Genomic DNA, 13,265 nt, shown 5'->3' with positions numbered 1-13,265 from the left:
TCTTAATGCCCAAGTGGACGTGTTTTTACTTTCGACCAAGTGGGTGTTGTACAGAGGAGTGTATGACGCTGACCAATCAGAGTCATGCAGTTCTCTCCATTAATTTACACAGCAGCATTGCGTTCTTACTAGAACACGATGTGCAGCCACATACACAGACATTAACGTTAATCAAGTGTCCTGATAATGAATATACATGACCATCAGCCTGGACGTCATGTGTATTCAGAATCCTGACACTTCTGAATCTTTTCTGTGAGATTCCAGTAAACCACGCGTAATCTCGCGAGATTACGATGTAAACGAGATTTCGTTTCCCTTGCTGGAAATCTCACAGAAAAGATTCAGAAGTGTCAGGATTCTGAATACACATGACATCCAGGCTGGAAGTCATGCATATTCATTATCTGGACACTTGATTAACGTTAATGTCTGTGTATGTGGCTGCACATCGTGTTCCAGTAAGAACGCGATGCTGTTGTATAAATGAATGGAGAGGAGGGCATGACTCTGATTGGTCAGCGTCAAACACTCCTCTGTACAACGCTCACTTGGTCGAAAGTATAAACACGCCCACTTGGGCATTAAGAAACTCATTAGCATAAACCAAAATCGCTAATAAAGTGGTAAAAATAGATAGTTTTTTAAATAAAACGCACTGCTGTCACCTACATTATAGTGCCGATCTCCTTATGTAGGAGATAGCGCACTTATAATGTGGTGACAGAGCCTCTTTAACTCTTTCAGCACCCTGGACAGTGACTATCTCCTGACATCGCCTAGCATTGCTCCCGTAATTACGGGTGCACACAAGTAGCCACCCGTAATTACGGGAGCCCCATAGATTTCTATGGGCCTGCCCGTGCCGTAATTATGGCCAAAAATAGGACATGTTCTATATTTTTTAACGGCCCGGGCACCTTACCGTAAGCATACGGGGAGGTATCCGTGGCCAATAGAAATCTATGGGCCGGTAATTACGGGCCGTAATTACGGCCCGTGATTACGGGCGTTTTTACGTTCGTGTGCATGGGGCCTTAATGGGCCCCTTTGCGGGGAAACTCACGGCTGCAGTAAAATGAAAGAAATAGTCACCTTGTGCCCCTATATAGACGTTAGGCCATGTTTGTGCCCCCATATAGAAGTTAGGCCCCCAGTTTGTACCCCAATACATTTAGTGCCCTCTGTAGATAGTGCCACACAGCCCCCCAACTCCCAGGTAGTGCCACACAGCCCCCTTCTCCCAGGTAGTGCCACACAGCTCCTGACGTCACTGTCTATATATGGACAGTGTTGTCGGGGGCAACCCCAGATCCATAGTCCCGGGCAGAGCACTGCTAGCACTCTGCCTGGGAGTCACATAGCTAAAGGCTCATGGGCCCCGGTGCAAGAATTCAGCTTAGGCCCCCCTACCTAACACCACCAGACCCCTGCGCACGCCCATGCCAAGCTGCCTTGCCCGACAGACCCCATGAATGCCCCCACAGTATAATGCTCCCATAGCTGCCCCCATAATTACCCCCCCATAGCTGCCCCCCACATAATATAATGCCCCCATAGTTGCCCCCACACAGTATAATGCCCCCCATAGCTGACTACCACAGTATAATGCACCCCATAGCTGCCCCCTACAAAATATAATGCTCCCCATAGCTGCCCCCCACACAGTATAATGCCCCCATTGCTGACCACCACAGTGTAATTCCCCCATAGCAGTTTCCACAGTATAAATCCACCACACAGTATAATGCCCCCCATAGCTGCCCCGCACATAGTATAATGCCCCCATAGCTGCCCCCCACACAGTATAATGCCCCCCATAGCTGATCACCACAGTATAATGTTCCCTGTAGCTGTCCCCCACAAAGTATAATGCTCCCCATAGCTGCCCCCACACAGTATAATGCCCCCATAGCTGCCCCACACAGTATAATGCCCCCTACTGCTGCTCCCACAGTATAAATCCACCAAATAGTATAATGATCCCTGTAGCTGCCCCACACAGTATAATGCCGCCATAGCTGCCCCATACCGCATAATGCCCCCAAAGCTACACCATACAGTATAATATCCCCCATAGCTGCCCCATATCATATAATGCCCCCCATAGCTGCACCATACAGTATAATGCCCCCCAAAGCTGCACCATACAGTATAATGCACCCTATAGCTGCACCATACAGTATAATGTCCCCCATAGCTGCACCATACAGTATAATGCCCCCATAGCTGCGCCATACAGTATAATGCCCCCCATAGCTGCACAATACAGTACAATGCCCCCCATAGCTGCACCATAGAGTATAATGCCCCAATAGCTGTGCCATACCGTATAATGCCCTCATAGCTGTACCTTACAGTATAATGCCCCCTGTAGCTGCAGTATACAGTATAATGCCCCTCATAGCTGCACCATACAGTATAATGCCCCCCATAGCTGCCTCATACCTTACACCGTGTTCCAAATTATTATGCACATTGGATTTAAGTGTCATAAACATTTAATTATTCGTTTTTCAATTAAACTCATGGATGGTATTGTGTCTTAGGGCTCTTTGGATCATTGTAATCAATCTCAGACACCTGTGATAATTAGTTTGCCAGGTCTGCCCAATCAAAGGAAAACTACTTAAGAAGGGCGTTCCACATTATTAAGCAGGCCACAGGTTTCAAGCAATATGGGAAAGAAAAAGGATCTCTCTGCTGCCGAAAAGCGTAAAATAGTACAATACCTTGGATAAGGAATGAAAACATTGGATATTTCAAGAAAACGTATGCGTGATCATCGTACTGTGAAAAGATTTGTGGCTGATTCAGAGCACAGACGGGTTCGTTCAGATAAAGGCATAATGAGGAAGGTTTCTGCCAGACAAATTAATAGGATTAGGAGAGCAGCTGCTAAAATGCCATTGCAAAGCAGCAAACAGGTATTTGAAGCCGCTGGTGCCTCTGGAGTCCCGCGAACCTCAAGGTGTAGGATCCTCCAGAGGTTTGCAAGTGTGCATAAAGCTATTATTCGGCCACCCCTAAACAATGCTCACAAGCAGAAACGGTTGCAGTGGGCTCAGAAATACATGAAGACTAATTTTCAAACTGTGTCGTTTACTTATGAGTGCCGTGCAACCCTGGATGGTCCAGATGGATGGAGTACTGGATGGTTGGTGAATGGTCACCATGTCCCAACAAGGCTGGGACGTCAGCAAGGAGGTGGCGGAGTCATGTTTTGGGCTGGAATCATGGGGAGAGAGCTGGTAGGCCCATTTAGGGTACAAAACAAAACCTAAAGATTGGAGTCTGACACACGAAAAATGAATTAAAACAATGTAAGTTTATTAAATCAATTAAAATAAAAAAAATACATTAACCCCTTAACGCTCAGTGACGTACTATTACGTCATGGAAAGCGCCCTGTTCGCGCTCCATGACGGAATAGTATGTCTCGGGAGTAACGGCCGTTTCGGCTGTCCTCCCGACACATACAGGAGATGTGACAGCTGCTGTCTCGTACAGCGGCTAGTACAGCTCCTACAGTGGGGACCGATCGCTGTGTCCCCGCTGATTAACCCCTGAAAAGCCGTGTTCAATAGCGATCACGGCTTTTTAGGGGTTAAGCTGCCATCGCCGGCCTGCTACACGATAGCGGCCGGCGATGGTGACTATGGCAACCGGAGACCAAACAATGGCGTCCGGCTATGCCATCGACGGAAGCCTAGTGGGTCCTGACGACGTCAGGAACCACTATGCTTGCTGTCAGTGAGTAGCTGACAGCTCTAATACACTGCACTACGTATGTAGTGCAGTGTATTAGAATAGCGATCAGGGCCTCCTGCCCTCATGTCCCCTAGTGTGACAAAGTAAAAAAGTAAAAAAAAAGTTAAAAAAAGATGTGTAAAAATAAGAAAATAAAAGATTTAAAAGTAATAAAAGTAAAAATCCCCCTTTTTCCCTTATCAGTCCTTTATTATTAATAAAAATATATAAACAAACAAATAAACTATCCCGCGCGGTGAACGCCGTAAAATAAAATAATAATAAACCGTACCAGAATCACAATTCTTTGGTCACTTCACCTCCCAAAAAATGGAATAAAAAGAGATCAAAAAGTCACATGTACCTAAAAATGGTATTGATGGAAACTACAGTTCGTTACGCAAAAAATAAGTCCTCGCACGGTTTATTGATGGAAAAAAAAAAACGTTATGGCTCTTAGAATAAGGTAACACAAAAAGTGAATGATTTTTTACAAAACGTATTTTATTGTGCAAACGCCATAAGACATAAAAAACTATAAACATCTGGTATCGCCGTAATCGTATCGCCCCGCAAAATAAAGTGAATATGTCATTTATAGCGCACGGTGAACGCTGTAAAAAAAATAGAATAAAAAAACAATAGCAGAATTGCTGTTTTTTAGTCACCATGCCACCTAAAAATAGAATAAAAAATGATCAAAAAGCCGCATGCACCCCATGAAAACTACAATGGATTCCTCAAGGGGTCTAGTTTCCAAAATGGGGTCACTTTTGGGGTGTTTCCACTGTTTTGGCACCACAAGACCTCTTCAAACCGGACATGGTGCCTAATAAAAAGGAGGGCTCATAATCCACTAGGTGCTCCTTTGCTTCGGAGGCCGGTGCTTCAGTCCATTACCGCCCGAGGGCCACATGTGGGATATTTCTCTAAACTGCAGAATCTGGGCAATAAATATTAAGTTGTGTTTCTCTGATAAAACTTTACTGGTATAAAAAGGATTTTCTGACAAAAAAAAGTAGATTTCACCTCTACTTTGCTCAAAATTCCTGTGAAACACCTAAAGGGTTCATAAACTTTCTAAATGCTGTTGTGAATACTTTGAGGGATCTAGTTTCTAAAATGGGGTGTTTGATTGGGGTTTCTAATATATGGGCCCCTCAAAGCAACTTCAGAACTGAACTGTAACCTAAAAAAATAAATAAATTAGGCAATACTTCGCTTCTTACATCATACTGATAATGAGCCGTGCCCACCCCGAGATGACCCCAGTTTTGACTGTTTGTATAAATGGAGACCCCTATCAGACCGTTTCAGTGCCCTGTTTTCCCAAGCATACACCCCCGAGAAGTGTACTTCTATTGATGAGTCCTTGGTACATTTTAAAGGGAGGGTTCAATTCCAGCAGTACCTGCCGGGTAAGAGGGCAAGGTATGGCGTAAAGATGTATAAGCTGTGCGAGAGTGCATCAGGGTATACCTACAGGTTTAGGATATATGAAGGGAAGGACACCAGTATTCAGCCCCCAGAATGCCCCCCCCCCCCCTTACTGGGAGTTAATGCAAAAATTGTGTGGGATTTGGTGCACCCACTGCTGGACCAGGGTTACCACCTCTACCTGGATAATTTTTATACCAGCGTCCCACTCTTCAACTGCCTCACTCCCAGAAGGCTGCGGAATGCGGCACTGCTAGAAGAAATCTGAGAGGCCTCCCTAAGACTCTGCAGGGCAAATGCTCAGAAGGGGTGAGAGCAGGGCACAATCTAGCAGCAACATATTGTGTGTCAAGTACAAGGACAAGAGAGATGTCACACCAGTACCCATGTACCTGTACGAGGTACCAGTACAGAGACCCCCAAACCAGACTGCATCCTGGACTACTATAGGTACATGAGAGGGGTGGACTTGTCAGATCAAGCCCTGAAGCCCTACAGCGCTATGCGGTGTGGTATAAGAAGCTGACCGGGCACATCATACAGATGGCATTGTACAATGTGTACGTTCTACATCGATGTACAGGCCAGACGGGAACTTTCCTGGAATTTCAAGAGGTGGTTATCAAGAAACTCATTTTTATGGACCAAGAAGGGGGGGGGCACCCAGTACTTCTGGAGGCGAGGCCACACGCATCGTACCAGGGCAACACTTTCCAGGAGAAGTTCCCCAAACTGGCAAGAAAGGAAAAAGTCAAAAGAGGTACAAAGTCTGCTATAAGAGGGGGATAAGGAAGGACACAATATATCAATGTGACACGTGTCCCGAAAAACGAAGGCTCCGTATGAAAGAGAGCTTCAAAATGTATCATACATCCCATGATTTTTAATCTGCCCCAGTTTTACTTACCCTGATGCACTCCGCACAGCTTATCCCCCCTCGTCTTTCCCCTCTGGGCCCTGCTGTGTGCCTAGGCAGCTGATTACATCCACATGTAGGGTATTGACGTACCCGTGAGAACCCACATTACAGTTTATGGGGTGTATGTCTCCGGTCAAAATGCTCACTACACCTCTAGATGAATGCCTCAAGGGTGTAGTTTTTAAAACGGGGTCACTTCTTGGGGGTTTCAACTGTACTGGTACCTCAGGGGCTTCTGCATACATGACTTTGCACCAAAAAATCCCCAGTAGGCCAAATGGTGGTCCTTTCCTTCTGAGCCCTCCCATGGGCCCAAAAGGCAGTTTATCACCACAAATGGGGTACTGCCGCACTCAGGACAAATTGGGCAACAGAATGGGGTATTTTATTTCTTGTGAAAATTAGAAATTTTCAGCCAAAACTACATATTATTGGAAAAAATAATTTTGTTTTAATTCCCAGCCCAATTCAAATAAGTTCTGTGAAAAAACTGTGGGGTCAAAATGGTCACAACACCCATAAATGATTTCCTTGAGGGGTGTAGTTTCCAAAATGGGGTCACTTCTGGTGGGTTTCCATTGCTTTGATACCTCTGGGGTTCTGCAAATGCGACATGGCACCCGAAAACCAATCCAGCAAAATCTGGACTCCAACAAACACATAGCACTCCTTTGCTTCTGAGCCCTCCCATGGGCCCAAATGGCAGTTTATCACCACAAATTGGGTATTGCCGCACTAAGGACAAATTGGGCAACAAAATGGGGTATTTTGTTCCCTGTGAAAATAAGACATTTTGATAAAAAATGCCATCTTATTGGAAAAACTGTCATTTTTTTTATTTCACAGACCAATTCAAATAGGTGCTGTGAAAAAACTGTGTGGTCAAAATGATAACCACAACCATGAATGAATTCCTTGAGGGGTGTAGTTTCCAAAATGGGGTCACTTCTGGTGGGTTTCCTTTGCTTTGATACCTCTGGGGCTCTGCAAATGCGACATGGCACCCGAAAGCCAATCAAGCAAAATCTGGACTCCAAAGAACAAATAGCGCTCCTTTCTTTCTGAGCCCTCCCATGGGCCCAAACGGCAGTTTATCACCACAAATGGGGTATTGCTGCACTCAGGACAAATTGGGCAACAAAATGGAGTATTGCACTAGGTGCTTCTTTGATTCTAGGGCTTGTGTTTTATTCCACGAGCGCAGTAGAGCCACATGTGGGACATTTCTAAAAACTGCAGAATCTGGACAATACATATTTAGTAGTGTTTCTCTGGCAAAACCTTCCGTGTTACACAAAAAAAATAGAATAAAATTGAAATTCAGCAAGAAAAATGAAATTTGCAAATTTCACCTCCACTTTGCTTTAATTCCTGTGAAATGCCTGAAGGGTTAAAAAACTTTCTAAATGCTGTTTTGAATACTTTGAGGGGTCTAGTTTTTAAAATGGGGTGTTTTATGTGAGTGTCTAATACATAGGCCCCTCAAAGCCACTTCAGAACCAAAGAGGTACATTAAAAAAAAGGCTTTTGAAATTTTCTTAAAAAAATGAGAAATTGCTGTTTATGTTCTAAGCCTTGTAACGTCCAAGAAAAATAAAATAATGTTAAAAAAACTATGGTGGTATAACCGTCTGTTTTACAAGCAGATGCATTTAAATTCTGAAAAATGCTATTTTTTATAAATTTTCCCTAAATTTTGCAAATTTTCACCAATAAACACTGAATATATCGTCCAAATTTTACCACTAACATAAAGCCCAATGTGTCACGAGAAAACAATCTCAGAATCGCTTGGATAGGTTTAAGCATTCTGACGTGATTACCACATAAAGTGAAATATGTCAGATTTGAAAAATGGGCTCCTAGCCTTAAGGCCAAAACAAGGCTGCGTCCTTAAGGTGTTAAAGCATAGAGATGATTGCCACAGAAAAAAATGGACCACCAGAACATGTGGTTTAGAAGATGGTGCTGTATAACCCAAAAAAGGCAAGGCAGTAGCGAATTACATTTGTCTATTTATAACACAGTGTTAAACAAGTAGAGAGCTAGATCAGCCTATAGTGGGTGAATTGTATTTAGAGAATAATAATAAATCCAGCAGCCAACTGTGTATGAACACAAGGTACTTAGATGATGGATGCAACAATGATGTGTTCACCTAATATAGCCTCTACATAATACATCTGGGCACTTACCCATAATGATAGAAAGAAATAACTTAGGAGAGGTGTGTACACATCAGATGTCAATGTCTATTGCAGTGCATAAGAGAATCTCTTACCCATCTCTAGATTTACCGTGTCTCGCGTCCACCCCGACGCGCGTTTCGGCCCAGAAGCCTTCGTCTGGGGGTGGTGTCATAAAATGATCCCCAGCCTTTTAAATCCCCATCCACCAATCACAAAAGAAAAACTTAACAGTGTAATCAGCGCAGTGTGCACACGGCATCGCGGCCAGATACATCGACATCCGGGGCACAGACCCGGAAGCAGAAGACGCCAAGGACACGTGTCCCGCAATCAGGTGCGGGCCAGGAGGCCGAGGATCGGACCGCGAAACCGCGCAGGCGCAAAAGAAAGAAACATACAGGGAATCGCTCACAACGCACACGACAACCGCCGGGAGCGCGCAAAAGTGCAGACAGTGGGAGGCAGAGACCTGTAGATGGATGAGTAAATGATCTGTCCCTAACCTTTCCCTACACAAATTTGTAAAAAGGGAAAGAAGGGAAAATACATAAATTTGGTTGAATGAATGAATAAATAAATACATAAATAAATAAATGCCCAACCCGAGGAATCGGCGTTGCACCTCATTGTTGCATACAACACCCGTAGATCGTCAATTAGATAAATAAACATGCAAGCAAAGGTATTATTGCCCAATAAAATGTGTATATGTACATTGAAGAATCTGTGATACATACAAAATGTGACAAAACATAAAATTGGGAGTTAGGAACAATTCATAAGCGCACATTAAAGGAATTTATAATGCATATCTATATGTGGTTAAAATAAATAAAGTGAAAAACAAAATATTATATATATATATATATGTTATAAGGTTAAAAAAAAAATTGTACATACTTGCTCATGCATGTATAATGCATGACTGAAAATTTCAGACAAAATAAATAGTGTAATAAAGTGACAACCTGAGGAAAAGTAATGCAATCTAACGACATACTGCTGTCAGCAAAAAGATGAAAATTAAAAAAGAAAAGAAAATTAGTGAAGAAATGTGAAAAGAGGACATAAACATCCCAAACTGTGTATGACCAGAGACGACTAACCACTGGAAATAATGGATAATTGATATTAATGTGTTATTGTGAAAGTATATGTGTATGTGTATAATAAAGTGTGTATATGTGTAAATAAATAAATTGTGTAACTAAGATGCTGAGCTGGTAAAAACAAGTGTGAAGTAATGAGTGAAATGATTAGATGATGTATCTAGATGATGAAAATCCAACAATCGTATGAGAACATTTGAAGAGTACATATGAGGGAGCGCAAGCCGCCCCCATCGCCGTTCCCTGGAGTTGTAGGTAGAAGGATCCATTAAAGGTGAAAAAATTGTGTGTTAGCACATTGTGTGAAACGTCAGCAAGGAGGTGGCGGAGTCATGTTTAGGGCTGGAATCATGGGGAGAGAGCTGGTAGGCCCCTTTAGGGTCCCTGACGTGTGAAAATGACCTCTGCAAAGTACGTATAGTTTATGACTGACCACTTTCTTCCGTGGTACAAAAAGAAGGACCGTGCCTTCCGTAGCAAAATCATCTTCATGCATGACAATGCACCATCTCATACTGCAAAGAATACCTCTGTGTCATTGGCTGCTATGGGCATAAAAGGAGAGAAACTCATGGTGTGGCCCCCATGTTCCCCTGACCTCAACCTTATTGAGAGCCTTTGGAGCATCCTCAAGCAAAATATCTATTAGGGTGGGAGGCAGTTCACATCAAAACAGAAGCTATGGGAGGCTATTCTGACATCCTGCAAATATATTTAAGCAGACACTGGCCAAACACTCACAAATTCAATGGATGCAAGAATTGTGAAGGTGATATCAAAGAAGGAGTCCTATATTAACATGTTACTTGGCCTGCTAATTTTTTTTTGATTGAAAGAGCTTTTGATTTCTGTAAATATGACCTCCTGATGCTGCAAATTCAAAAAAAATACAATTTTAGTTTAGTTTTAAAATGTTTTGATCTCTGTTGTGCATGATAATTTAAAACAGTGCATTTTGAGTTTTTTACTTATAAAAAAAAATCTGTTATCATTAGGAGATTTGTTCAATAAAATGTGCATTATACTCCAACGGTTGATGGCTTGAAGATTATACTGACTGTCATTTGCATCGACTATTTAGGAAAATCAGCGGAAAATAACATTTGCACAATAACTTGGAATGCGGTGTATAATGCCGCCCATAGCTGCACCTTACAGTATAATGTCCCCCATAGCTGCACCATACAGTATAATGGCCCCATAGCTGCCCCATACAGTATAATGCCCCCACAGCTGTCCCATACAGTATAATGCCCCCCATACAGTATAATGCCCCATCAGCAGCTACAATAGGACCCCCCTCCCATACCTAGTATAATTCCCCCTTTATCTACCTAATAGAAAAATAACAACATCATTACTTACCTACCCCCATTCCCACATGTGGAGGATCCTTCTCCTCCACTGTGCTGTGAGTAACTTGTCGCAGACAGGCACGATGCAGTGACGTCAATACATCGCGACTGCCTGTGCCGAGGTGCTCACGGCACAGTGAGGCTCCAGCATTCAACCCAAATTAATCTGCGTCCTGTGGACGCCGGCTCAGTTGGAGATGGGACCAGCGCAGTCAGGCTAGGACACTGCTCTGGTCCTGGCATCACTGTCCATATTCACTGTTCATATATGGACAGCGATGTCTGGGGCTTTCCCAGAGACGGAGTCCCGGAGCAGAGCCGCTAGCGCTCTGCCTGGGACTCCTCTCCTTCTGACATCACTGTCCATATATGGACAGTGATGCTTTAAAGAGGTTGTCCGGGAATACATTTTATTTAAAATCTAACTTAACTAGTCATATTTAATAACATTTCTAATATAGCGTGTACATACATGTGCCGGCGTTCTCCTGTTCTGATCTGCCGTCACGTGACCGCACCCAGGGTAATTTTTCCTGTGAGGTACCGTGTCATTGCTCAGCCAGCACTTCCGGCTGAGAAAGGCAGGCACGTCAGCAACTACAATTCCAGGCAGTGGCATAGGCGGATGTTTCATGAGCTCTTCAGAGCTTCGCCTCCTCTAGTCCCGCCGCCTGTAGATGTAGTTGATGACGCGCCTTGTCTTTACACAGCAGGAAGTGCTGGCTGAGCAAAGACACGGAGCGTCATCAATCATAGTACACGCCCCCTCCTCCTTCTGTGTCGTCGTCCACGCCTGCTCCTCCTCCTTCTTCACTCTTGGAGCTCCCGCACTGAAGTGCATGTGAGAAGGAGGAGCGGAATCCCTAATTTGTGGCCAGGATTTACGCTCCAGGAGAAGTCCCTGACTTTTCCTGGAGCAGTCCCCTACTCCTGAAATTGAATCCCCGGATACAGTGGCTGACGATGTGGCCGGGGATTCCGCTCCAGGAGAAGTCCCTACCTTCACTGTCCATATATAGACACAGTGACGTCATGAACTTCTGAAGCAGAATCACCACCGCTGTGGCCAGGGATTCCGCTCTAGGAGAAGTCCCTGCCTTCGCTGTCCATATATGGACACAGTAACATCAGGGACTTCTGAAGCGGAATCCCCACCGCTGTGGCTGGGGATTCTGATCCAGGAGAATTCCCTCACTTCACTATCCATATATGGACAGTGAAGTGAGGGACTTCTCCTGGAGCCGTCCCCTACAGGAGGGGTGTTGACTATGTACAAGGGGGCTGTGTGGCATTACCTACAGGGGGGCCATGTGGCATTATCTACAGGGGGAACGTGTGTCATTACCTACAGGGGGGCCGTATGGCATTACCTACAGGGGGGCCATGTGGCATTACCTACATGGGGGCCGTGTGGCATTACCTACAGGGGGGCCGTGCAACATTACCTACAGGGGGGCCGTGTGGCTTTGCTTAGAGGGGGCCGTGCGGCATTGCTTACAGGGGGCTGTGTGGCATTACCTACAGGGAGGCTGTGTGCCATTACCTACAGGGGGGCTGTGTGGCATTGCTTATAGAGGGCTGTGTGGCATTGCTTACAGGGGGGCTGTGTGGCATTGCTTACAGGGGGGCTGTGTGGCACTACCTACAGGGGGCTGTGTCGCACTACCTACAGGGGGGTGTGTGGCATTACCTAGAGGGGGGCTGTGTGGCATTGCTTATAGAGGGCTGTGTGGCATTGCTTACAGGGGGGCTGTGTGGCATTGCTTACAGGGGGGCTTTGTGGCACTACCCACAGGGGGCTGTGTGGCACTACCTACAGGGGGGTGTGTGGCATTACCTAGAGGGGCTATGTGGCATTGCTTATAGAGGGCTGTGTGGCATTGCTTACATGGGGGCTGTGTGGCATTGCTTACAGGGGGGCTGTGTGGCACTACCTACAGGGGGCTGTGTGGCACTACCTACAGGGGGGTGTGTGGCATTACCTAGAGGAGGGCTGTGTGTCATTGCTTACAGGGGAGCTGTGTGGCCCTACCTACAAGGGGGTCTGTGTGACACTACCTATAAGGGGGTCTGTGTGGCATTACCTACAGGGGGGCTGTGTGGCGTTACCTACAGGGGGCTGTGGCAGTATCTATAGAAGGTAGTATGTGGCATTATCTACAGAGGGCAGTGTGTGGCAGTATCTACAGAGGGCAGTGTGTGGCAGCATCTACAGAGGCAGTGTGTGGCAGAAAATTTACAAATGAAATTGAAACGGATGCAAAACGGCCGAGAAAAACAGACCGAAACCTCAGTTTTTATTGGCCGACACTCGGACCCTGTCGTGTGAATAGAGCCTAAAGTTAGTGGATGAAGCTCCGTGTCTCTACACAGTCGGAAGTGCTGTCTTAGCAATGACATGGAGCATCATCAATCATAAAGAACTCCCCACTCCTCCTATCTTGTCGTCCACACCTCCTCCTCCTTCACTCTAGGATTTTCTGCGCTGTCTGGCCGCCTTGTCTCT

The sequence above is a fragment of the Rhinoderma darwinii genome, chromosome 8 (genome assembly GCF_050947455.1).
Source record: "Rhinoderma darwinii isolate aRhiDar2 chromosome 8, aRhiDar2.hap1, whole genome shotgun sequence".
Classification (NCBI taxonomy): domain Eukaryota; kingdom Metazoa; phylum Chordata; class Amphibia; order Anura; family Rhinodermatidae; genus Rhinoderma; species Rhinoderma darwinii.
This window is presented reverse-complemented; position numbering follows the sequence as displayed.